Source organism: Felis catus, chromosome C1 (genome assembly GCF_018350175.1).
Source record: "Felis catus isolate Fca126 chromosome C1, F.catus_Fca126_mat1.0, whole genome shotgun sequence".
Taxonomy (NCBI): Eukaryota; Metazoa; Chordata; class Mammalia; order Carnivora; family Felidae; genus Felis; species Felis catus.
This window is the reverse complement of record NC_058375.1, coordinates 134,142,398-134,168,910: the sequence shown is the minus strand read 5'-3', so window position 1 is coordinate 134,168,910 and position 26,513 is coordinate 134,142,398. Positions and strand designations below refer to the sequence as shown.

The window sequence follows — 26,513 nt, the reverse complement described above, 5'->3', positions numbered from 1 at the left end:
ATTACTATTATAATAAATATATTTCTTTTTTACTTACAGCCAAAATATCATTTGATCTACAAAATCAACCTCTTGAACAGGTATCATTGATTACTAAACTGAGGCACAAAGATTTTAAGTAACTACATACTAGCTAGCTAGTCATCCGATCCTATACCAATGCACAATGTTTCCTCGAGGCCACAGACAGCAGGATCTGCTGCTTTTTCCATTGGACTATTGAATCCCAGAATGTCAGGGTGATGAATGGATGGGTCTTTGGATCAAGAAAACAGTCCTGCTTTATTCAATCCAAAGTCACCAGAGAGAATATCCAAGTAAGCTACATAGCTAAGTAAGTTTGCCCAGTTTGCTATCCCTTTATTGGCCACGCGGTGCTGTCCAGTATTTTGAGGTCATATTTATACAGATAGACTTTCAGTTGATGCTAAAGGCACTTGTCCTTCAGATGTTTTCCTCACCAAACATCTTGCCTTCTCTTGAGTGTATACAACCCTTCACCCTGTCGAATGCTATTCTTTGCAACTCAGCTCACATGATATACTTCAAAATACAAGCAAGGAGAGCAACAAGCTGCATCAGCGGCCATGTCATTTTGGGTTACATGTTTCTGTCCTTTCTTTATGACACTGCACTGCTGGAACGCTGACCTCCCTAGTTCAGTCCACTGCCATGGGCTACTAGTCAAAGAAAAGAAAGAGCGCTGAAGAGCAAGGACAGTCACAGCGGAGAAACTTCTGGTTTGCCTCATCTTACATTCCTGTCTCTTACCCTGCCGTGCCAACTTGAGGATTTATAAAAGACCTCCTTTTTATGTGATTCCAACTTTACACTTCAATTTAAGGACAGTGTCTTTTTCTTTTGGTAAATTTTGCTTCACGTAAACAAACTTGTACCATGACAGCATTTTATCTTTAGCTTTGAAAAGGGGGGAATACAATCTAAAACAGAGAAATCTACAAAATGTTTTAAGAGAGTCCTATTCTCACAGTCACACTGGAAATGAGTGACCCTTTCAGGTGCTTTACACTTATCTCCCATTCGTGTGCTCCTATTTCTTATCTGGTCCTTTTTAGATACTTAATATACTTGATTTTTTTTTTCAAAGATATGTTTATTATCAGTACAAACAAAAATAGTAGTCCTTGATGGTGCCCACTGAAGTCATTTCCATTTCCTCATTGATCATTGTTCCCTTTACACAGAGGAAACATGGTTTAACCCGGAAAAAGAACTTAAATCTTTGTAATTCCAGTAACATGGACCCCTTTAAGCTGATAGTAATTAATAACTGGTTATGAATAAATAATTCATTCCTTATGAATGAATTACAGTATCTGACAATACCCAATAGGTCTACTGACTTTATCTTATATTTGTTGATCCTAGATTCTGAAGACCAGCTCTTCTAACAGACTTATTCATCTCTAGTGCCAGCCACACAGGAGCAAGTATATGTTAGTCCCACTGTCTTGAGACTCAGAGTTGGGGAGCAACCACCCTAAATCTCTGCTCTTAGACCTAAGTGTTGGATCTAAACCTGAGACCTCTTGTGACCCTTCCCTGTGTTCCATACGTGCCTCTAGTGTTGACTTAATCTATGATTGATTACCCATCCATGACAGGTAGTCTTTGGTACCCTGATCCTCCCCTATAAGGGAGAGTGCCATCTCAGAACCACACTTGGTTACTGTATGGCTGCCTCCCCTGAGATCTTGCTCATTCTCTTTCCTGGGACTAGATTATATTCCTAGAATCCCTAGAACCTAGTGGAGGCCCTTCTATCTATGGACAGATCTCTTAGCACAGAATACCATCTCACCCAAATCCTTTGTGACCTTGTTCTTGTCAAGTGTTTGAACCAGCTGGTAAACACGGTTGCTTAAAACGTCTTTGGAGGCGCCTGGGTGGCTCAGTCAATTGAGCATGTGACTCTTTAATTTGGCTCAGATCATGATCCCAGGATGGTGGGATCAAGCCGCACACCAGGCCCCACCCTGAGTGTGGAGCCTGCTTAAAATTCTCTCTCTCTCTCTCTCTCTCTCTCTCTCTCTCTCTCTCTCTCTCTACCTCTGCCTTCTCCCTTGCTCATGCTCTCTCTCTAAAATAAAAAATTCAAATTAAAAATTAGAAAAAAATGTCTTTGAGTTTCTTTTACTCTTAAACACTTGTCTTATCAGAACCAGTACCTGAAAATGTATTAATTTTCACCCCAGTAGAAATTGATTTTTCTAGTGAATGGCAGCAAGACAGAAAGGAAACCCCTACAAAGTTTATGAAGCCATGTGGAAGACATCATGTTGGTTCTGCAATAACTTGAAATTCTCTTCTCTCAATATCTTTCTCTCTCTCTCTCTCTCTCTCTCACACACACACACAGACAGACACACACAGACACACACACACACACACACACACACACACACACACACACACACACACACCCTGCATAGGGAAATGTTTATTAGAGAAAGTATTTAAAAAGTACACATTTTCCAAGACCTAGATGAACGATGTCTAGATTTTCTAAGACATAGAGGGATCTGGAGCTTTACAGACAGAATAGAGGGTGGACATCTCAATCTTCTTAATACAAGCTTACATTGCATGGTGTTGGGCTATTGGTTTCATAGGCTGAGTTTCAAAACAGAGGCTGGGCAAAAGAGGTCACTCTTAGTTTTAATTATTGTTATGTTTGCAGTCATTGTTGTTACTTTAACTTATATTTGGTACCCAATGAACAGTAGAAACCAGATTTTTATTCAGAAGATCATCATTGGGTTCAATCAAGAATCTGGGGTGCCCGGGTGGCTCAGTCAGTTAAGTGTCTGACTTCAGCTTAGGTCATAAGCTCATGGTTCATGAGTTCAAGCTCCACATTGGGCTCTGCCCTGACAGCTCGAAGCCTTGATCCTGCTTCAGATTTTGTGTCTCCCTCTCTCTTTGCCCCTTCCCAACTCACACTCTGTCTCTGTCTATCTCTCTCTCTCAAAAATAAACAAACAAACAAAAAAAGTTAAAGAATCTGTATTTTTAAAAAGCTCCCCAAGTGATTCTTGTGATCAGCCAAATTTTGTAACCACTGCACTAGGGAATGGTGATAATTTAGCTGGGTATCCTACATAACTACATGCACCTTCACATGGTATCAGAAGATATTTCCCATTTCAAGTAAGCCCAAGAGCCTACTTCTAGGATTTTGGTATCAGCCTCTGGACACTCTAAAGTCATGGTCAAAATAAATAAATTATAAACCAGCGGTCTCAGATTAGGAATGAAAAATAATGCTGAATAATACCATGGTTACAACATATTTTTCAGACTGAAAGGAAAGAAGGCCAGGAGAAAGGAGGTATCCTTGTTTTCAGTCCTGAATAACTGTCTGGGCTTGTCTTGTCCTTAAAAAATGATTAAGATAAAAACATGAGAAGATAATATGGGGAATATCAGGAAAGGCAACTGGTAATGCCAAATCTAATAAAAGGGATATGCGGGTGAGATTAAACTAAAGCTGATGAATCCATTGCACACACCTAGTTGACTATAAATAAAGATAAACCTCAAATAGTTTAAAAGGCAGGAAACACTTCTGAATGACAGCATCATTCACACATGTGCATCCTTATTCAGGGCCACATTATTGCTCTGTAACCTTAAGTTAGTTACCATGTTACTAAAATCCAAAGTACAGGCACACAGATTAAATGAGACTATGTACATAAAGCACTGATGCCTAGCTCAGTTGATGTTATCTTTGTCTCTTCTTCCCTACTCCTCAAAGGAAATCCTTTCTACAGCAATAGAGACAATCACAGAAACCATGCCTAGCATCCACCATCAACAGATTCATGCCCATGGGAGAAAGTGAAGATAGTTGTAAGAAGTCCTAAGGATAGTGTAGGGTACTGGCTAAGAACACAACAATAATAAATCCATTGCTTAGTAACTTAAATAATATGTATTTATTAAAATAACTAGTTTCTAAAACAGAGAAAAATGTAGTGACATGAGAGGCATTACTTTATATTTTTGCAAATGTCTTTAATGTCTGGTTTAATAGAAGAGAGCATGAATATCACATCTGCTTCTTTGTTTAACCTATTGTGATATCACATGTCATGTAGCCTCTAGAAGACTTCACTATATATTCACGTAAGAATAAGAGTTAAAAAAACAAATAATATTTTAGAAATATTAAGGAAATGGTTTTGACTTCTGGTACCCCCTGAAAGACAAGGAACCCCCAAGGATCCCTAGATGACCCTTTGAGAACCACTGATGGAGAACTTTGCCTATCAGATCTACACGCACAAATGCATAAATGAACAAATGAACGTACAGTAGAAAATAAAAGGTAGAAAATGCAAAAGCCCCTTTATTTTATCAAATTTTATAGCAGATATTCTTTATGTTGTGTGTCCTGAATATAATCCCTCTTTGATCAGAGAGAGGACAGCCATTCCTAATTCAATGAAATGATCTTGATGGGTACTGTCCAAATCTTAACCTTGTCTTTTAAGTCCTTATCTGTCACCCAACTTGATCATTCGTCTAAGAACAGCTTCATTACCAAACAAAGTCAATTATTCTTTACCTAGAATTTTTCTGTCTCAAACTCATGGGGAAGAACTTTTTCTTCTACAGTAGACCACTCTAAGCATATGAACTGCCAACTCTCATCTTACCCACTTTATTGAGAAAGACTATGTGTAGCACAGGAAAAGAAACCAGTAATTTGGCAGAGGCAGAAGACAGAACACTTCTAAATGTCAATTATGTGGCAAATTTTGTTCTCTCGGGTGTCCACGAGATCTACTATTCCACATGTTCTTCTTACAACAGGACATTGACACCCTTCCCATTAAGAATCTATATTCCCTTCTGTTAAATTTAGCAAGCCTAGGGGCGCCTGGGTGACGCAGTCGGTTAAGCGTCCGACTTCAGCCAGGTCACGATCTCGCGGTCCGTGAGTTCGAGCCCCGCGTTGGGCTCTGGGCTGATGGCTCAGAGCCTGGAGCCTGTTTCCGATTCTGTGTCTCCCTCTCTCTCTGCTCCTCCCCCGTTCATGCTGTCTCTCTCTGTCCCAAAAATAAATAAACGTTGAAAAAAAAATTAAAAAAAAAAATTTAGCAAGCCTATAACTACCACAAAAGTGACAGCATGTGACTTCTAAAACCAGTACATAAAAGGTCATACAACCTCTATCTAGTCTTCTTGAGATACTAGGTCTTTGAATCCAGCACTATGCCACGAAGACACTGAATGAAGTCATAGAAGGCCCATGTAGAAGGACATAAAATAGAGTCTCCCACTCTTAACCCTCAGCTCCAGTTGGGCTTCCAAGAGATACAGCATTGGCTTTCCAGTTATGTGAGTAAGCCATCTTGGAGGTAAATCCTCCAGGTCTGAGCGGAGCTGCCCCAGTCAATGAGATGAGCTTTCCCTGTTGAGTTCTGCCCAAAGTAAAGAGTTGTGAATTAAATAAACATTTGGGGAGGGTCTATTATGCAACCACACATAACTTATACATGCTGTGGGAGCCAACCCCCTTTTTCTTTTGTAGTTAAATTAGTTCAGATTGGAACTAACAGAGACCTCACCAGCACAAGATGATTTTTATATAGATTTCCCTATTTGTTAGCTGCTTTTCACTATCTAATATTAAGTGATAGAGAAGACAGTAGAAAGGAGATTTCTCTGCTATCATCTAATAATTTTAACCAGCTGCCCAAACCCCAGACTTGGTTTGGATATATAATGATTAATTTATTAATAGCTTGCATCCTGCATGTAAACATTAATTCCACCTCATTTTTAATAATGTGAATGGATTTCCTAAATTAACAAAGCATTTGATCTGTTTTCTTATTGAGTAATTTTCTTAATTGTTTGTGAAAATTACAACCAAAACTTTGAGGAGAAAATGTATTATTGTATAGGTGAATAACAGAAAATTTTCCCATATCATTACCTACATAACATTTTCCATCAAAATAATCTTTGTGGATCCTTGTAACTGTGTGACAAAATCATCCTGAAGTATTTTGCTTAAGGGAATAAAGTTATCTCTCTTTCTCACATGGTCAGTTGGTGATGTGGGAGAACCTTTCAAGAGTATAGAAACCTAACTGTGCAAGTTTGACAGTGCAGTGATTGCCTTGAAATTTCTCAACATTTAAAAAGTTTTCTTTATACAGTAATATATATTTTATTTTTAATGCATCAAAAAATATCAATTTCTTTAAAGTATATATATTATTCAATTTTATTATTGTTATTATTATTGTTCCAATTGTTACCTTTTCTGATTCTATGATGGAATTTGACTCTTTCTTTTTCCTTTGAAACTACATCTAGCATTTGGTTGGGTTTTCACGATGATCAGCACTTATAGCCCCGGGAATACTGGATGTTTACAGTACAGTAAAACCTTGGATTGTAAGTAACTTGTTCTTTGAGTGTTCCTCAAGATGAGCAAACACTTCTAATACACTTTAACTTAATAAACAGAGTGATGTCTTAATATGAGTAGTATGTGAGGCTGACTATCACATAATCACAATGGAGCCAATGGTTCTTGGAATTTGCCTTGGTACACGAGTGTTTGAATTACAAGCATGCTTCCATAATGAATTATGCTCGTAAACCAAGGTTTTACGGTAGTTAGAAAAGTTCGCTGAAAATATTACACTAATTTCTAAGTTCGAGGAAGAAGCCTTAAGAGTAAGAGAGTTGTAGGGGCTTGTGAAGATGACTTTAAAGAGCATTATTCACCCCCAAGGTCTGTAGTTGTAAGAAACTGTGTTGGGGAAAGTTTTTATTCTGCCTGTCTATGCAGAAGCTTGTTCCGCATCCATGGAGACATCGGAGTTTCTGTTTTTCAGGCATCTGTCTCCTCAGGGAAGAAACACCAATGCAAGCAGATCATTATCATAAGGATCTTTGCCAACCACAGGCCTTAAATGGCTATCAGGTCATTTTCCGTCCCAGCCTTCTTTCTTCCAGTCTTTCCTCCCTGAATATCTGCCAATTACTTCCGCCAATTGTTTCCTGTCCCAAAACTTAGCTTTTGATCTGTGATAGGCCTTAACTTACTATGTGGTTAATATGTTTTCAAATTAGTCTTCTGTGAATATTTTAATAGTGTTGAGCACTGGTAATACATGCGCTCTTCCTTATTTCTTCCACTCAGGTCAGACTAGAGGTTTCCCAAGGCTCTCAGTTCATTGGTTTAGGAGCCCTTGAGATGCATTAAAGAGCTAATGACCCATAAAAATTCAGTCTCGATGTTTTTTAACCCTCTCTGGTTTTCTTTCTGTATATGCATAAGTCTACCACTATAGAGTGTCCATTTTCAAATTGTGCATCTGCAGGTTCCCAGGGAAAATGAATAGTCTACAATATGAAGTTGATTTAAAACTTGGATATGAAAAGTCTCCATAGTGTTGTTACTTTTTTAGCAGTGGAGTGAATAACGTTAATATGTCTAATTAATACCTAAAGAGATTTTTTTCCCATTTGATCAATTACAAAAATATCGTTAATATTTAGGATACATTGTGTTTATATAGGGGATTCATTATAGAATCATTATTCTACTTTCTCCAGGAGGAGATGTGAATATGAAAGAACCGTCAAGTAGTTTCTCTGTCCCTCCAGACATGGGGGAGCCTACACTGATTAATCTGTACCAATTCTTTTAACAGATAAATCAAATAGGCACTCTAAAATGCTTCCTACTTTCTATAATTTCAGCTGAATTTATAACACTTCAGTTCTTATAGAAAGACTTTTAAATTGTTAAAAATCAGAATACTAAAAATAACCCACAGGCAAACAGTCTTTGTATGACCTAGAAAACAAATAGAGTGTGTAAGGCTAAAACTACTTGACAAAAACAAACAAAAAAGGAGATAATTTTTACAAAAAAAATTAAGTCTCTTTAAAGCATTTTGTTTCCTTCTTTAAAAAGAAAACAAGCTCTGTTACTGTTTGCTAGTTATGGACGGGGAAGATGTTGGAATACAGCACTTTCAAAGGTGATGATCAAAGTCTTTTCATTCAGCTTTTTGTGACTATTAAAGCTTCTCATTTGCTGGAGATGATCATTAGTGTCTTAATGTGAAACAAAAGCTTCGGGACAAAGAACTTCTGGTTGAAGATCAATATGAGAGATAGCGCTTCAGTTACAGCCTTAATATTGTAACCGTAGGGAGTCTGGCAGAGTTGGTTTTATGAATTAATATAATACAGAATCCACCAGGTACAAATGGAGAGTACAAATAAAGAAGACTCGCTGGTAGTGGCTACACTGGGAATATCTGGGTGAGAGGGAATTGTTTGATAAATGTGAGTTGACTCAAAGTGGGCTCCAGTACAGTCACCACAAACACATCTTCCAATAACAGAATGCATATCTTGAGGGCCAAATTGAGAAAGGAATTCAACCAAGGAAAATAAAACTGGAAAAGACCCCTTGAAAAACGATTAATTTTACACATTCCATTATCTTATAATGTTCCTTGTGGGATTTTTTTTTTTCTTTAAGTGGGTAAAATCAAACATACGGTTGACATTTTCATGTGATTTGCTGCTGAGGTACAATAGTACACTTGGATAGAAGTTACAAACAACTTGGTTCTGAGACTGTTACCAATCTACCACAGAAATAATATGCCATTAACCTTTTCTGATTAATAGAGCTTATCATTTTATCCTGGGGCAAACTGTAAATGAAAAATAAAGTTCAAAAATATATCTACGCAATTTGCTCAAGATAAAATTAAAGCTTTTTTTTCCCCTTAGTTTTGTGGATTATCTTTGTTATCTGTATGTAGTTTATTTCTTTATCTTTACCTTGATGTTTGCCCTTTGATTCTATCTTTGAACATTTATTTTGCATGTTGAAGCCAGTTATCATTTTCCAGACATTTTGACTTTTTCTTATTCCTTGTGATGTTGTAATGAGAGTTTGCTTCTCTTGAACCAGAATCTGATACCTTTTATGGGAAAGTTAAAAGTGCAAAATAAATTTTGAGTTTTCCTTTACCAGGAGCAGAAAGATAACATTTAAAACGTATAAAGATAACTACTATTTCTTAGATTTTGTTCAAATGCATGTGGATAAACATTACTTATAAATGCATGCATATTCATATATGACTAGAAATTATGTCTAAAATACCTATACATGAAACAAACAGCATGCTTGTTTTTATTATATCTTTAGGTCATAATACCAACATTTGGATCCACCAGTTTTGCCTAATTTCCATTCCTATGAAATATTTTTGTTTTTGAAGAGACTGAATCTATAGGCACGTAAGTGACATATATATTTATTTAAATGTTCTCAGGCACCACTTTCTTCTTGAAACTCATGGATATCCCTTGGTTCATCCCCACCTTTCTAGTCACTCCTTCAACTTCTTTGCAGACTTACCCTGCAGTGAGCCTTCTTTTATGTCTACACTTCGTCCTAATGGGATCTTGACTATATCTGTGGCATTAAATATCACCTGCTGGTAGTTGGCATCAAAATTCTATATCTCTGGGGCATACCTACTTCCTGAGCTCCAAACTGACATAATTGATTGTCCCATTGACACTTTGACTTTGATACATCATTGAAATCTCAAACTTTCCACAACCAAATCTACTTGACCAAAACTGATCACTTTTTAAAATCCATACCATTCTTGGTTCTTCCCATCTCAGTGACTGGCACTATCATCAATCCAGTCCCTCCATCCAGGAAGAAAGTCTTCTTCCACCCAGATGCCTTTCCACTTCTTTGCCACCTACGTTCAATCCATCTGTAAGCCTTTTCAGTCTTATACTCAAAATATTCTTTAATTTGTTTCCTTCCATATATCTTTACTCAATCTATCTAGCACAAGCTACCATGATTTATTGGGCCAAGAATAGTTTGGACTCCTTAATAGTGTTCCCTTCTTATTCCACCTTCCTCTCCTAACTTATTCTCTACCAGACTCATCTGCTTAGAATCCTTCGGTGGCCTATAGTTGTGCATCAAGTAATAAAATCTAAACTCCTTATCATAGACTGCAAAACCCTATATGATCTAAGGAATGTCCTCGCTCCGGCCTCACTCTTAATCCACTCTATCATTTAACTCTGATCTCTTACTAGCTAGCCCTATCTCTATCTGATATTATTGTGTTTGCAGCAGTGAACTATCCTGATTAAAAATTACATTTCCCAGTCTTCCTTGAAGCAAATGTGATATAGTTTTGAAAAATGAGATGTAAGTAGAAATCACTGAATCGGCCTTCCATGAAAGCTATTTAAAAGAGTGTAGGTTCAGCTTGCACAGGACTTTGCCCTTTGCTTGTCTTCTTTCCTGCCTGGAATGCAGTTGAATTGCTAAAGGTAAAGCAGCCATCTGCTGGCCATGAGAAGATTAGCAATAGGAAATAAACCACATTCTAAAGATGGTGCGGAAAACGGAAAAGAAGCCCATGTCTTTGATACTTTGTTTAGCTAAGCACTACAGCTGTTGGGGAGTTACTCATTCTGGATTATTGTTACACAAAAAAGTAAGCCCATTATTTATGTACCCATTTACTTACTTATATGTCCACTTTTTTGTTACATGGGGCCAAATACAATCTCCACTGGTTACAAAAGTTCACGTGACAATTTCTCAACTGACTTCATTATCCAGAGGGGTGGCTGGATTCTCTTCTTGGAGTTAGATTCAGCTTGAGAGCAGTTTGATAGCCACCATTCTCCATCAGGTTTTCAGTCAACCAACTACTTAATTGGTTTTGCTAAATACAGGTGGGATCATCTCCAGCTTTCCTTGTCTTATTCTCTGGTGCAATGGACTAATTAGATTTATGTATATAAAACTAAGTGCCCAGACTGCTCTTCTACTGGTGCTCCTGGTGGTAACTCCAGCTCCATCTTTAGCAGTATACTTGTGGTTACTGTAATTCCCAGGAGGCCTTATCCTATAGCCAGTCCCCTACTATCCCTACTGTGTAGTTTTCTGGGAGTTTTCGCTTCTGTGTGGTTCTAATATGATGGAGAAGGATAAAGAGCAATAGAATTTTGGCCGTTTCAGAAAACAACAGCTGTGCAGGAGAGGAATTCTTGCTTAATTTTTGGTTGGCACACACGCCATAATCTCTGCATTATAAGACAGGCAGTTGAAGACACGAGCCATCTTTGTGATCCTTAATGGACGCAATGGTGACTTCATTGATCCTGAGACAAAGCATAGATGGACTAATACGGTTTCCTCCCCTCAATTCCATCCCTTTATTCTTATACTTTTGATATCCCTAGATTTTACTTTTTTCTTACTCTTGTGTTTTTGCCCCTTCTGTGTCTTCAAAGATGTTCTGCTCAGAAATTAGAAAATATATCATTAGATGCTATTAATCACATAATATTTTAAACTATATATACATATATGGCTTATATGGCTTATTTTCCACCAGGTTCTTTTGAGGTTAGATGCAATGTCTGATTTTAAGGACTTTTCACTTTATTGGGGACATACAATATAAAAATATAAAAAGTTGAACAATAGTGATAAAGGTTAGTAAGTTTTCAAAGTAAATTACAAAGAAATACACTAAGCTGTGCATAACAAATAATTATTACATAATTAATCAAATGAATAATTGCTATATGATTTTGGATGAGGGAAAGGCCAGCTGGATAAAACATGGGGTAGGAGATTGAGACTTAATTGGCTTTTTAAAGCTAAGTAGAACTTTAATTGGCATAAAAGAGAATATACATCTGATTCCCACTTGTTCTCTGGGCCAGGCTGAATATACCAGAATCTCAATATGGGGTCTACAACAGGGGAGGATTTCAGGGCTTAGGATCTATACAGACTGTGCCTCAGAATGACCAAAGGTTGTGCTTTGGTATCTGGTGTTTTTGGAATCACATCTCAGTTTCATCATTTATTTGTTGGTATGAGGTTTAATCCAATCTTCATTGTTACAGCATGTAGCACTGTGTCGACTACATAATAGATGCTCCCAAATGATAAACATTGGTATTATTGCAATGTAACTTGTACTATTGGTATTATTGTAATGTAAGAGCTAACTAGAGTCATAGTTGAGGATGGACCCCAGCAGGGATTATTATGCAAGCAGTATCAGATACCAGAGAAGATTTGCCTAAGAATCAGAAGCTGCAATAAATCAAGAATAGGTTGAGTAAGAAGAGCCCTAGCTTGAATCAAAATGGTTCAGAATACAGGTGAGTACTGAGAGCTTGTTTACTGAAAGATGGTGATCCAGTGGCAGAGAGGCACAGAATAGCCCAAAGCTACAATACCAGACCTGCTAAAATGACTTCATACAAATGAGGAACATAAATATAACAGCGATTTTCTACAATTTTTGAATACTTCCTTTGTGCCCAGGGATCATTCCTAGCACTTTATATATGTTATTTCCTTTCATCTTTGTTACTCTATAGGTAACTGGTGTTGTTTTCTTCATTTGAACATATGTATAAGAATGTCCAAAAAGAAATTTTCCCAAAGTAAAATAGTCAGGAAGAGGCAGAGTCAGGATAGTCTTCGAGGTCTGCCCAGCATTACTTCATGTTCACAATCAGACTCCTATTTGCTGCCATAGGGTGGCAAAGCACTTCAAAGGTAACCATCGTGTAGATTTACTCGAGAGTATGATTCATGCCTGGCTTACATTACCTAAAAAATAATTCTAATCCTGGCTAGAGTCAAATGTTACTGGTCAAAATACTGAACATGGACCAAACTCATAACTAACTAACGGGGCCATTACAACCTCTTTATGATGCTTGCCACTGACAGCTCTGATTGAACCTGGAGGGGCCACTTCAGGAACAGAAACTTGCCACATTTCCCCATGACAGAGTCTTTGATTTGTCGTGGGAGATATGTGTGCCACAGGGGCACTAATTAGTGTCTCCGGAAATCAGCAAAGGATAAAGTTTTCCAAAGTTTTGTTTCTGTAAATAACCACCTGAATATATGAAAGAGCCCATTTCTTCCTATTTCAGAACCTTATTCCCATCTCGAAGAGGCAACTTGGAAAGTTACACTCAAAGGAGACATGAGTTTACAGTTATCTGAATGACAACTCAGCTTCTTTTTGTCCTTCGCGGGCAAGAAGGCTGGAGTGCATATGCTGCAGTTGGCATCGCCCCTTCAGATGTCAGCTATGTGACATGGCCCAGTGAGAGGATTCTAGTTCAACTACTGTGAACTAGGGGGCACCTGTCCCATCTAGATGCATCAACAGCTACTCACTTTCTACTGTTATTGCCTGCCCTTTGGGAAACCAGCCTAGTAATGCCAGAATTTCTGATTTTTTGAGAGATGTCACATATACAAATTTTTATGCAAAAGTTCACAATGTTCACATTTCAGCTCAATTAAAAAGAAAGAAGGTAAAAACACTATGTGGGCCAAATAAAACAGGTCTTTAGGTCGAATTAAAGATGCAACATGCAAATCTAGAGATCTCTGAGAGCTCTTTGATCTTTCTTTCAAAGGTATTTTTCCTTCCTCATGTGAACCTAATCTCTCTCCATAAACGCACACAGCTTCTGAGTTGGTAAAGTGGAGGCTTCAGAAAAAAAGAATGTTTGGCTACAGGGAGCAGAGTTGAGACTGTGGAACTCATTTTTATGTGTGTTTCATTTCTTATGGGATGTCACATGTCCACTGAAAAAGAAATACAAATTCTAACAAAGTTTAAAAGCCTTCAAATTAAGTTTAATTAGTAGGAATGTAAAGTAAATGGTAAGTAATAAGATGACTAGTCAAATCTAAGTTGATTTAAATTTTGCATAATATTGTGAACTGTTAAATAGCATCATTTCTCATTTTTAAAGTCCTGGTATGATTCTTTTTTTTTATAAGATTTAGAAGTGCACTGCTTCACTTAAATACAAAGTAGCTTTTCATCAAGTTTTCAGAACTATTTAACAAAACCCACAAAAGTTAAATCATAGATAACCCAGAATAAACAGAATATTTATAACTTGGTGACAAGAGAACGCCATTTCCATAGATAATCACAGTTATTTTTTAGTGTTGTATAAAAGGCAGCAAGATGTTTGTTAATTTATAATAATGTAAGTGTCTAAAATTGAAATTAAACCCAAATGAGAAAATCTGAATAAGAAAATTCATATTTAGCTATATAACAGAATGTTTTTACACTGTCAGTGAAATGTGGTAGGGACTACATTTCCAAATGTATGACTAACAATTGTCATCTTCTGAATTTCCAAATTTATAACTAGCAATTGTCATCTTCTGACTTGCCTCAGTATGCTCTCACTCCTGAATAGGCCAATCAATGAAATAACTTTAAGATTGCAAATTGAAATGCCAAGCAAGCATTCAGGCCCAAGCAGGTAACATAAATTAGTGAAGACACAACTCTAACAAAAGGCTTTTAAATTCAAAAATTTTTAAATCATCCTAGCCAGACAAAATAAACTACCTGTGGGCAAAATTCGGTCAGCTGCTTGTTTGTTAACACCTGCATTCAACCCGATAGCCTTACTACAGAATGTAAATAATATATATGAATTCAATATTGTCCTTAAGCAGGTCCTTGAAGCATAGGTGAAAGGAAGCTATCAGAGTTCTAGGGACATGTGGGTGACCTTGGAAAGCATGGATCTTCTGAGACTGGTTTTAGCTAAGCAGTCAGGCAGGAGATGAGGAACTCAGATATAGAAAGGGCAGTATGTGTGGAGAAAAGCTCAGCGTCATAGTCAAAAGGTGCAAAACTGTTCTCTTCAAGGCATCCAGAATTTAATCTGGGTTTCCTCTCTCATTCTCATAGCAAGACCGCTATCTACTTAAACTACATATGAGAAATAAGGAATTGTGAGGTCTAATAGAGCCTATTTTGTGAATGAGCAAGTAATCAGAAATATCTAAGAATCATCTTGTTTTAGGGAAGCTAAATCTTTAAGCTGGTTAACTGATGAGTTCATTTCACTACATGGATGTCACTGTATTTGTCCCTAGTTTGAAGAAATTACTCTTCAAAGCATTTCTTCCTACTTTCCTTCCTTCCTTCCTTCCTTCCTTCCTTCCTTCCTTCCTTCCTTCCCTCCCTCCTTTCTCTCTTTCTTTTCTTTCTTTCTTTCTTTCTTTCTTTCTTTCTTTCTTTCTTTCTTTCTTTCTTTCTCTTTCTTTCTTCCAAATGAAGTAAGCCTCAAAATAATTCATATTTCAACAGAGCCTATGTTCTCCAATCTTTGTTTCATGGTTAGCATTATCAACCTTTGTTTTAGTACAAGTACACAGTCGTGTCATGTCTGGCAATGAGTTTTAAGAGCTATAATGGCAAGCTCCTCATAGACAAGAACAGAACTAATGATGGACTGCTTAAGCAGGTTTGTAAATTAGATCATTCCTTCCATGAGTAACCCCACAAAATTCCACACATCATGGCTACTTGGAGGAAAATGTTCAGCCAGAACCCAACAGCAAAGATCACAATAAAATCTTTTTAAAAGTCAAAAACATGGTGAACATTTTGAAAGTTCTATAAAAGCCTAAACTGGGTATGTGTTCAATTTTCATGTTGAAAGCATAAACAGTCATAGATGTCAAGTAAACATACTAACATTTTAATTTTTATTCATAAGAATTATTACTTTGACTCCAATAAAAACTTTATCATTAAAATTCATTAAGACATGGAAGGGGGAGTAAGAACAAAGAATAAATAAAAGAGGTATTATCTCAATTTAACCAGATAAAAATACGTGCACCTTGACTTGTTACCAAAGAAAGTACCTTAATGACTCATATATGTCAAAGGAGATGAGACACAGCAAATCGGTCAACACGTGCAAAAATAGAGTGTAAAGTAGGTTAGAATCAGGTGGGAGTGGGAATCAGGTGGGAATTTAAATTAAATCAAAATTTTAAAAGACATCTCATTTGAGATTTACAATCCACAGGAATACATCCCCTGGAAGTGATAATGAAGGTCTCTAATGTCACAGGCCGTGTTTTAAATCCTGTGTACAATCTTTGCGACAAAATGTAAGGTGCATGATGCTGACACTAGTGTTAAGGGTGAGGTGGTGCTGCGGGGACAAAATGAGGAGGCCAGTGGGCTGAGCCGAGGTTACCCAGGAAAAGACCATATCTCACTTGAATATAACCTCCAAGACACGGAGACTCTTTCTGTTTTGTATCCCCAGCATGGAAAGCAGTCTCTGACATATAGGAGGTACCAATAAATTGCTGTCAGATGAATAAAGGAAAGGACTAATGAATGAATGAATTAATGAATGAAAGTAGTTGACCTGCTTGCTCACTTCCTACTTGAGGGACTTTTAAAGGCAGGGTTGGGAGGATGGCGACTCAGCGAGCAAGAAATTATTAATTCAGGGACCTTAGGACACAACATTATCCCTAGGATTTTTGTTATACAAGGTAGAGGACACTGGTGTAAAAATGACAATTATAATATTCCCTTAAAATTTGGGCTTTATTCTCCAAAATGTGTTATAGAGGAGAATTATAAGGATGTCACACTAATATTCTGTGTGAAAGTAAAAGCTAATTCATCGGTATTTTCAAGACAAGAAAGAAAATGTCTTCTTTCTTTTCCTTTTTCCTTTTTTTTTTAAACTATGATATTAAAAGCATGGAGGTTAAGGATAGCACATCCAGGAATGTAAACTTCTTTCCTGTCTATTTGATCATGTGTTATTGGCATTAACACTGTCAATAATTCATGGTAAAAGAGGAAGTTGCCATGAAAGGTTACCCATTGTCAGGCTATGATCAATAGGTAAGACCACAGTGGGTGATGTATTATCAAGCATCAGCCAATTCACTTTATCATGGATTTTAAAAAGAGTAGTAGTTGCAGTCAGTTTGGCTAACCTGAGCTAAGCTCATTTGTTCGTTATCTTTTCACTGCTGATTATAGACTATGCCTTGAATACACTTTATTTAAGTACAGAATATCATTCTTGCTATTTAATTCCTTCAATCTGGCTGTGGGCCTCCAGAATTTGCCCCTATGTTTTGACGATGGTGTTTATATTGGAGCAAACAAAACTGTCACTTTGTTTTCCTGTCTTCCTATATTGGGTCACTTTGTGCTACATGATATGATCTAAGACAATTCAATGCAAGGAGACACATGTCCCTTCTCATTGGAAATACTAAAACTACAGCTTCCTTTTACCCTGTGGGAAAGAAAGCAAGTCAGGTGACTGAAAGTCATGGAGGAAAGTTAGTGTCATCACTATTCCTCTTCCTCCACAGAAATAAGATGAAATCATGAGGCCAGAATAGCACTGATTTCTTCATGAAGGAATAGAAAGAACACAGTCTGATGGTTGTTTATGTCTTTGGTATTGTGGAAGGGCACTCACACAAAAACAAGACTACCATTTGTGAATGCTTTTAAGCACATTCTTAATCTAATATCACCTTGGAATCTTGAGGGAAATGTTCGGTTATTGAAATCACTTCCTAAGGGATAAATCATTTGGTTTCTGGTTTGACTTAGGAAGTAAAACCATCTGATCTATTTCCCTTTGGTTTTCAGAATCAGACCATTTGATATTTAAACACTTGAATGTGGTTATGTTTCATTTTCTGCTATTGTTTTGTTTTCACCCAAATGCTGGTATCTAAAATAACTGGAACACAATTGGGTTGAGAGGGTTAGCCGGTGTAATTCTAGTTATCAAAGGCACTTGAATGTGGAAAATGTACCATATCATAGTAACTACAGTGGCCACTAGAAACAACATGCTGATGCTTCTCTAGGGAAAAAATGTAGAATGTAGTAGTAGTAGTAGTAGTAGTAGTAGTAGTAGTAGTAGTAGTAATAACAGGAAGAGGAAAAAGAATAAAATAACTCTGAATTTCCTGGGTTTTTTTCCCCACCTTTCCCTGAAGAATGTATTCTCACTTTTTTAGTATATAATTTCTCTTTCACTTTTCTATATCCTTAAACTGGTTTGACAAATGACAAACATACATCCTGTTACAGCTCAAACCCTATCTCTTCCCCAATAAACCTATTGCCAGTCCATTGGAAGTGAATGGGAATCATAAAAATCCATCACCTCAAAGGAGAAGCATATGAGATTACATGTAAAGAAGAAGGCATCATTGCTGGGAGAGGGTGCCACATCACCATACATTTGCTAATTACTTGTAACACGCATTCATGTAAAAAGTAATGCATTTTCCTTATATGGTATTGTTTGGAGATGGTTCTGCTTATCAGTTTTTAATATGCTCTTTGAAAACTGACATGTACTTTACCCACATCTCTTTAGGAACACAGGGATTCAAAGGCTGGATAAAATACTTTCATGCCTCTCAACACAAACCTGAGAGGGTAATTAACCAGATGGTAACAATAAACCTAATCTGAACACATCGGGGACTGGAGTCCCTTATTAGAAGCCTTACACACTGAAGGGGGTGGGGGAAGCAACTCTGGGGGAAGTATTTTAGCAGCCAACACCTTTATATCTGCCCTGACCTCAGAAGCAGAAGCTAATGAACCATTTAGGGATGGGTGTCCCACCACCTGAAAGAAGGCACACAGGGGGTCTTCTGCATGCTCCGGGAGGCAGGAATGCAAGGGACTCCAAAGGAATGCAGTGGGCTTCAGGATTGCCTTCAAAGATGTCGGTTTTAGACATACCCAAATCATAACTGTAAATCCACCATATACCTCTCTCCCACCTCCGCTCCTACACACATGCGCGCGCGCACACACACACACACACACACACACACACCAAAACTTTCCAAGTTGGATAATTTATGCTTGAAACACAAGGCTATTTTCTTCTCTGCGAGGCAAAAAATGAGGTTTTATAGACTTCTGTGATGACACAGGTATTCTGAATATTTTCAACCTCATTCTTGGCAACAGAATGTTCTCTTTATTCCATCCTTGAAACATATTGGAATTCTACTTATTTCAGATTTTCATATTGTCAGTGTGTCCTGAGTTAAATTTACAGGAGTATTGAAGCAATTTGATATTTCAACTTGTAAATGTATGCATGCAGTTATTTTTCAGAATACAAAAATAAGCTTAAATATATAAATATTTTATACATCTCTCTGTATATCTATACCTTTAGAGATAGAGAGATGTATATATACATGTATATGCATAATAGATGTATATGTGTGTGTGTGTGTATATATATGTGTGTGTGTGTGTATACACACACACACACACACACACACACACACAGAAAGTATCCATTATATGCAAGAATGGATCTTGTTGCTGTGGAGGTTTACAATGTTATTGTGGCATCATCACACATGCAAAGACGCTATTTTGCCATTACGTACGGCATTTACAACCTAGGAGATAATCAAGTCAGTGTTTGTTCTTCTTCTGTTTCTCAACCTGCTTCAGTTCTCTGTTTCTCTGGGTGTCATTTATGAGAAACATTCAGCATTAGTGCAACAACGATTTAGCTTGACTAAGTGCTAGCAAGCAAAGGACAATGTCCAACATACGGTGTTTTAGATTAGCCAAGGTTATAATGATGATCTATTAAAGAGCATTTTTGAAAACCAAGGCAGATGATAAAATGGGAAATTTTACAAAGTAGAGATGAGTGTAAATCACATGACAAACATCATTTTCCAGTTTGCATGTTACCTCTTTGTGGCTGCACATTCCTATATAACACTGTCCAATATTAATCTTGGGGTTTTGATACTTAATAAGTATAAAAAGACTGTTTCCCATCTTCTGATTCCTTTACACCTAAAATGACACATACCACTTTAGGAATTTGCCATAAAACTCTCCTGAGAATATTGACTATAGTTCCAATAATAACTAAAGTTATTTTAAGAGTGAAGAGTATAATATGAATTAAATAAGAGGTGCTGCAAATAATTTAGTGAAAAGCATAGTTGCCGCCACACAGAGTATTAGGTAACCTTTTTTTAATTAGAATGTACACTTTCAGATTACTGATTATGAACATCAGGGGACCCGAGATTTTGATTCATCAGTAATTCTCCTTTATGTCTACACTAAGATGTAAAAATGAGACCTCTGGCTCTAACTTAGTATTTCAGAGCCTTTCCATGCTGGTGCAGAAGCTGTTTTACCTGTAATCTCTAGTACTGCTCTGCCCCCTTGTGCTGCTACAGTGAACTCAACAGAGGAACAGTTTGCCTTAATCTTTGTACATGAACTACAGAAAAACCCCACTGTCACTTCTCACTTTTCTGGCAAGTTCAAGGTCAGTGTCTAGCTATTTTCAGCTCATCTCTTCTTGATCCATGCAGAGAAATGACAAGGTAACGTGATTCGGGGTCAGCTGTATTACAGGAACCGTTACATAAACGGAGAAAGTGAAAATCAATCCTAGCTGACAGTGACTTCGGGATAATCAACGCTCACTGGATGCCTCTGTCAGCTCGCCTGCATCAAACACCATGTGACTTCTGTCAGATCTTTTTAATAAAACTATATTGTCACTTTCAGCAACCTAAATAAATATTTCACTTGAGCTGAATCTTTTAGACTATGTTAGCCTTCTGGATTTGTAAACTATGCCAATAATTCCTTAAAAAAAATTCACGGGTAATACCTCTTATCCTGAGCTTTGTTATTGAGCTGAGATGGAAGGGTACTTTTGTAAAATACGCTCTCCTTTTCGAGTGATCTATGAGAGCTTTCCTCAGACTGTTGTGTCTCCTGCATTAAACTCAACACCTTTCCCCAAATCATCCTCAGCCCCAGCTCCTCTCTCTTCCTCGGTAACAGAACCCCTTAATCAATCATTTTGTGTTGAGAGATTAGGTTTCTTTCTCTCTTTTAGGTGTTCATCATTGCTTCCTGTTTATCTCTGCATTTTCTGCTAGGACATTACCCCTAATGCAGAAATGGAAATGCAGTATTTAACAAGATGTTCCACGTTAGTGGCATTCCTACTGACAGCACCTGATATGTCAGTTTAGGGAAGGAGCTGTTTTATCCCACCCACCTTGTGCTCCCTTGAAACTGTGAGGCACCGCAGTACTCCATTGAAGTACAATTTACCATAATATTAGTTGTCAGTAAATTCAAAGACGGAACTCCTAAAGCTATAAAATGGATTAGAAGCAATTTAAAAAAGAATTAACAAACTAGAGTAAGAGTATACTGTCAACAAACAAATGCTCCATCATAGGACTGTAATTTGGAATTTTAATTACCCCTCTGCTTCTGTAACAAAACAATGTCTGAACTGGCAGCGATTTGAATCTCTCACAGGTCATTGAGCATTCTAGTTAATTACTCTATGAATAGCCTGTTTTTCTCCCCTCTGGAAACACGTTTCTAATGGCAGTCAAGGTCTGACAAATGTGTCATCTACATAATTAGCTAGGAAGCAACACAAAACATTAAACATGCTTTGTGCCGACAACTATCAAAACATTTCATTTGTTGTCAATTATTCATTACTTTGTAGGTTCTGAAGGGGTTGTTATTATGGAAATAAGTCCAGATGCTAACAAGGTTAGAGTTTTGGATTCAAATTAGTAATCAGAGGACTAACTTTTAAAAAAATGTATCTCATGTACATTCAGCGCCATGTTCAATCAGTAGGAGATTATAAACAAATTTAGCTATGCTCAAGTTAAAATGAAAACGAGGCAGCCATGGACGTGAATTCAAGAGCTTCTGCTCACTCTTTGAAGCACGGACTCTACACTGTCATTGTAAACTTTCTGAACCTTTGGCACGTCCAGTCTGTGCCTGGAAACGAGAGTTAAAAATGCTCACTTCAGGAGATGACATGGGATAGCAAGGACAAGGAAAGAAATCTCTGGTGGTTTTGGATTCTCCACCATCCCACCCCAGAGCATATTATGTAAAAGTCAAAATTCTGGCTAATAAACTTTTGAGTCTGTTGTACAGCACAGTAGTTACCTTAGGTAACCCTTGGATCTCATGATTTTTTTGTTCTATTTCTGAAATCTTGTTTCTTTTATTGCTGCTTTAATATTGTATACAAAGCCAAGTATTGTCTCGAAAGCAGCACTCCTAATGTATATAGAGGATATAAAAAGATTTCTCAACAAAATTGACCTCTCTGTGGCAAAGAAAATTGCAGTGGAAGACATATTATTGCGTAGTCATATCTGAGGCTTGGATCTATGGAGAGTCTCACTCCACTGTCCTCTAGCTTTCCCTTATAAACCAAAATGGCTTACAAATGTCATCCACAATAGTCCAATAAAGATTAGGAACAAAACACTGTCCTTACATTGATGAGATAAGAAAGATTTAACTGCAGAATGCAGTGTACAAGAACAGTTCATAAGGCTTGTTCTCGAATGAGAAAAATAGAATTCAAATTATATTTGTGTGTGTCTAGAATTTAATTGAGATGATCAGTTTATTTTCCGCGTAACGTTTGATCAGATGCCTGTACTATAGGCCTAGATAAAAAGAAAAGAAAAAAAATTCTATCAGGAGAAATCAAGAAGACCCGTTATCTACAGAGTGTGCAAAATATGTCAGGAAATAATTCTACCCTGAGCACTGAGAATGTTCAGTTAATAAAAAAAGATCAGCCACTCGCTAAGAGAAAATAATTGTCTGTATCTATATTTTTCAAAGCAAAAAGGCAGCCACATCTTACACTAAATAGGACACATTAAAATAAGCTTTAATAATCTTTATGCAGAAGGAAACTAATCCATTTTCAGATCATACGATCCACAGCAATAAAAGGAAATCATCAAACTAAAAACAATTTTAGAAATGGCTGCAGACTCTCATTTAATTAACATGCAACAGATCATATATTTATGAGGAAGTCAAAATATTTAGGAAGCCTATAATCCTGTAAGCCTTAATGTGGTATAAAAACAACAAATAAATGCAAAGTGTTACTGTTATACATGCCTGCCTGATCAATGGTTTTCACATATTGATCTATAAATGGAGTTGACAGTCTGTGTTGGCTGCACATTTTCCAAGCAGCGCTATTTTTGCAGAAAACCAATACGGGCAATTACCTTTGTTTGAGATGCCAAGTCTTATCAATTCAATGTGATTTAGTGTCATTTTAATTAAATATCAGGATCCACTTCAGGACAATTTATACAAACAAAGCCTCAAACCTAACTATAAGCTTGATTCGAAGTAAACACGGACAAGTCCTACAGTCTCATAATATTTCTCAAAAACTCTGCGAAACAGAAGGCTTATATTTTTAGTAGCAATTTTTATGTCTGCCTTTTTGGCTAGCCACAACTTTGGCAAGTATCCTATAATCACAGAAGTAAGAAACAAAAGAAAATTGTTTCCTCTTTTTCTTTATAATATATTAAAAAAGAAAAATGAACAAGCACAGTCTGTTAATGGAAGCAAAAGGAGTCTTGTGAGTTAGCGTTTAGGAAGGGCTCGACTTAAGTCCTCATCCTAGCACTAATAAAAAGATATCTCCCTGTCCCTGATGGCCATGAATAAAGTATTGCATTTCCGTGGAGTTTACAGGATGGAAATGGTGAATATTCATATATGTTGCTGCTTAAGACACCAGCATTAAATGCCGAAACTGCTCCTGTCTGCAAATCCTATGTCTGCAATTTTCTTGATTTGGGCTATTTAAACTCTTCATTAATATCTATTCTAAACTGTCTAGTACGTTGGAGCTTCCCTCTTATAAATAACAGCAAAGCCACATTAAACCTTTTGCATTAGCTATTTGCTGGATTGCACATTAGCCTTTCAGCCCTTAAAGAGGCACACTTCACTTGCCCCCCATTTACGCTCACTAAGCCGTCTGCTTCTGTGTTTAGCACATTCGAGTAAATAAGCAGTCCACCTTTAAGAGGTCTCACTCCGGTGATCAGAATGAGACAACAAATCACTGAGACCAAGGAGCGTTCCTTTCCCACCAAGTGGAGGTCTCCAGCTCTCTCTTACAGAGAGGCAATTTTCTGCTAACCACGTCCTCCTGTGTCCAAACTTCCCACCTCTCCAACATTTCCCAGGTAGCAGAGTGGCCTCTTTAAACCTTGAAAAGGCACTGATCTTACCAACTACATAAAAATGATTCTTCGGTCTTTAAAGAAAATGATGCACACCGCCAATGAAGTACTAATGGAGGATTAATGCCTGTTTTATGGAAATGCTTCCCTGCAGCACTTAGGTAATGAAAACTTTAACTTAATAAGTAAATCACCTGTGTTTGCATAGCACGGGGTCAAATAAATGTTTATATTGGCATTTCAAACTGTTCTTCTGCTTAGGATACCAAGAAGCTAGGCTCTTATGACGTATATGGGAGGATTTTATGTGGTGTTCTGAGTTCACAGTCATATTAAAGATATTTTTAATTGAACACAATGAAAAAAGAGGATTTTACAAATTAATGACAAAATTATATAATTGATTTGATCCTAGAATCTTTTCATCACTTTCTGTAATAAGTTAAATCGTTATGAATGTAACATCAGATTCTCGTGTTATATACTCCAATAAGTCCATATTAGATTCGCATAATTGTTATGCCAGGGAACATGTAGTATAGATGTGCCATATATATGAAACAGGGAGCATAACATACATAGGACTACTCTAAAGTAGTCCTAATTTTTTTCTGTGCAGATTAAACGTATGTGTCTCTGTTACAACAAACCATGCTGCATGTGACATGTGCACACGTTTTTAGAAGATATCTCCTCCCACCTCTCCGAAGTTCAAGATCTGCCCCCCTTGACCTCACCCCAACCTCCAACTTCTGAAAAATCAAGTTCTTAGTTTAGCTTCAGCAGATATCTTTAACAGGCTTGTTTGAATAAATATGCCAAAATACTTTACATTCTGTCAGTATCTAGTCAGAAAATTGTGCATGGAAAAAAGAGATGAAAAGAACCGAGACAGAAAGAAAATTAGTGCCATGGCAAGCTTTCAATACAGTATCTCTGCGCCAAGTTTTCTCGGTGAAATGACATATCCTCACTAAAATACCCCTTTTATATAATTATGCACTGAGCACACATAACCAAAAGTAACTTTTATTTTTGTTCCTTATCGAGGAATACATATTGCCCAGGCTAAGAATGCGGAAACAAAAGCTGGGATAATTATAGCTAATTTAACTTTGGAAAACTCTTCTCTAGCAGTCCAGCATATAACCCCCCAAACTAAAGTTATGTAACAAGGTAATATCAACAATGAGAAACTGCATGATAAAATCCTGCCCAAAAGTGAAAAATGCTAATTTTGTCTCATTTAGCAGCTGGATACAGAAATGCTCATTAGTTTTAAGAGGGTTAATCCTTTTAACTTTTGCATATTGATATGCCAATTATGCCTAATTGTACAAGAGGCATCAGTCAAGGTAATAGTGCATAAACACATGAAAGTTATTAAGTACATCCCAACATGTAATAAAGTAGGTGTTAATTGGTAGCTGAGTTCTGCGGGCTATTGAGGTGGATAATTCATTGAGAGATGGATCACTTGTAATTTCTCTCCATAATTCCTTTTGCAGTCTCATGCTGTGATGTTTTCATGCTTGTCAAAAACAACTGTGGCATAGTGCCTTTTGTTAAACACAGCCAATAAAATATGTTAGGCATCATTAAATATACTTAACTTTTAAACTTTTTCAAAGGTACAGTTCTTACTGACAATACATTGTAGAGATTCCAATAATTTACTCTAACCATGTCTCAAGTTCATAGTTGAGGAACATTTTAGCTGGTTTAAACACCAGCAGCGTTGTGCCTCCCAGCAGACAATCCTTTTAAATGAGAAAGTCAATAAAGAGAAACGCATCTCTCCGCATCTCTTGGTACCTTATCTCAGGATGTATCTCCCACTCCCAAAATAGAATCACTGGCTTCCCTCACACTAAATTTGTCTATAATACCTGAAGAAAGAATGATTAAAATCCTGGCTCCTGAGATGGTTGTGGGTTAATTTCGCACTTGAAATTCGAGTGAAAACAGAGAATAAATATAATCAGTAACATGCCACTTAGCAAGTTTATCCCATTTAATAACTCAGTTAGGGCGCTGAATATTTCATAGGCCCCTACGATATTAACAGAACACTCAATTAATAGCTCACATGTTTCTGCAAAGTGACTGGGACTCACAGCCCTTCCCCAGCTAACCTATTTCCCGCTCTTGCTCTCACTGTGAGAAACAAAATAGATCTGGGGTCCAAAAGAGTGGCTAACATTGCATAAATAATTTTGTAACATCCTATGGCCTCAGCTGCAAGTTACCACCATTATGGAAGAAAATTAACCAGAGGAGACTCATCGCAATCAGTGTGTTTAGTGGCTCAGGATGCGTGCAGGGGCAGGGACACAATTGGCAGTAGAGTTCATCTCTAACTATTTTATTTCAAATCTTCCTAATGACACATTATCGAGACAAAATGGCTTCCTCTCCAAACCTTCAATCGCCACACCATTTCAATCATTTAGGCTCATTCCAAATCAAATCATAATTCCAATATTAT

The 26,513-nt window shown here is 37.1% G+C and overlaps 1 protein-coding gene across 8 annotated transcripts in view; it reads right to left on the bottom strand.

The window, feature by feature from the left end:
* Window positions 1-26,513, bottom strand: part of ARHGAP15 (Rho GTPase activating protein 15) — a 615,977-nt gene that overhangs the window by 558,374 nt on the left and 31,090 nt on the right. The gene's annotated exons all lie outside the window — the stretch shown is intronic.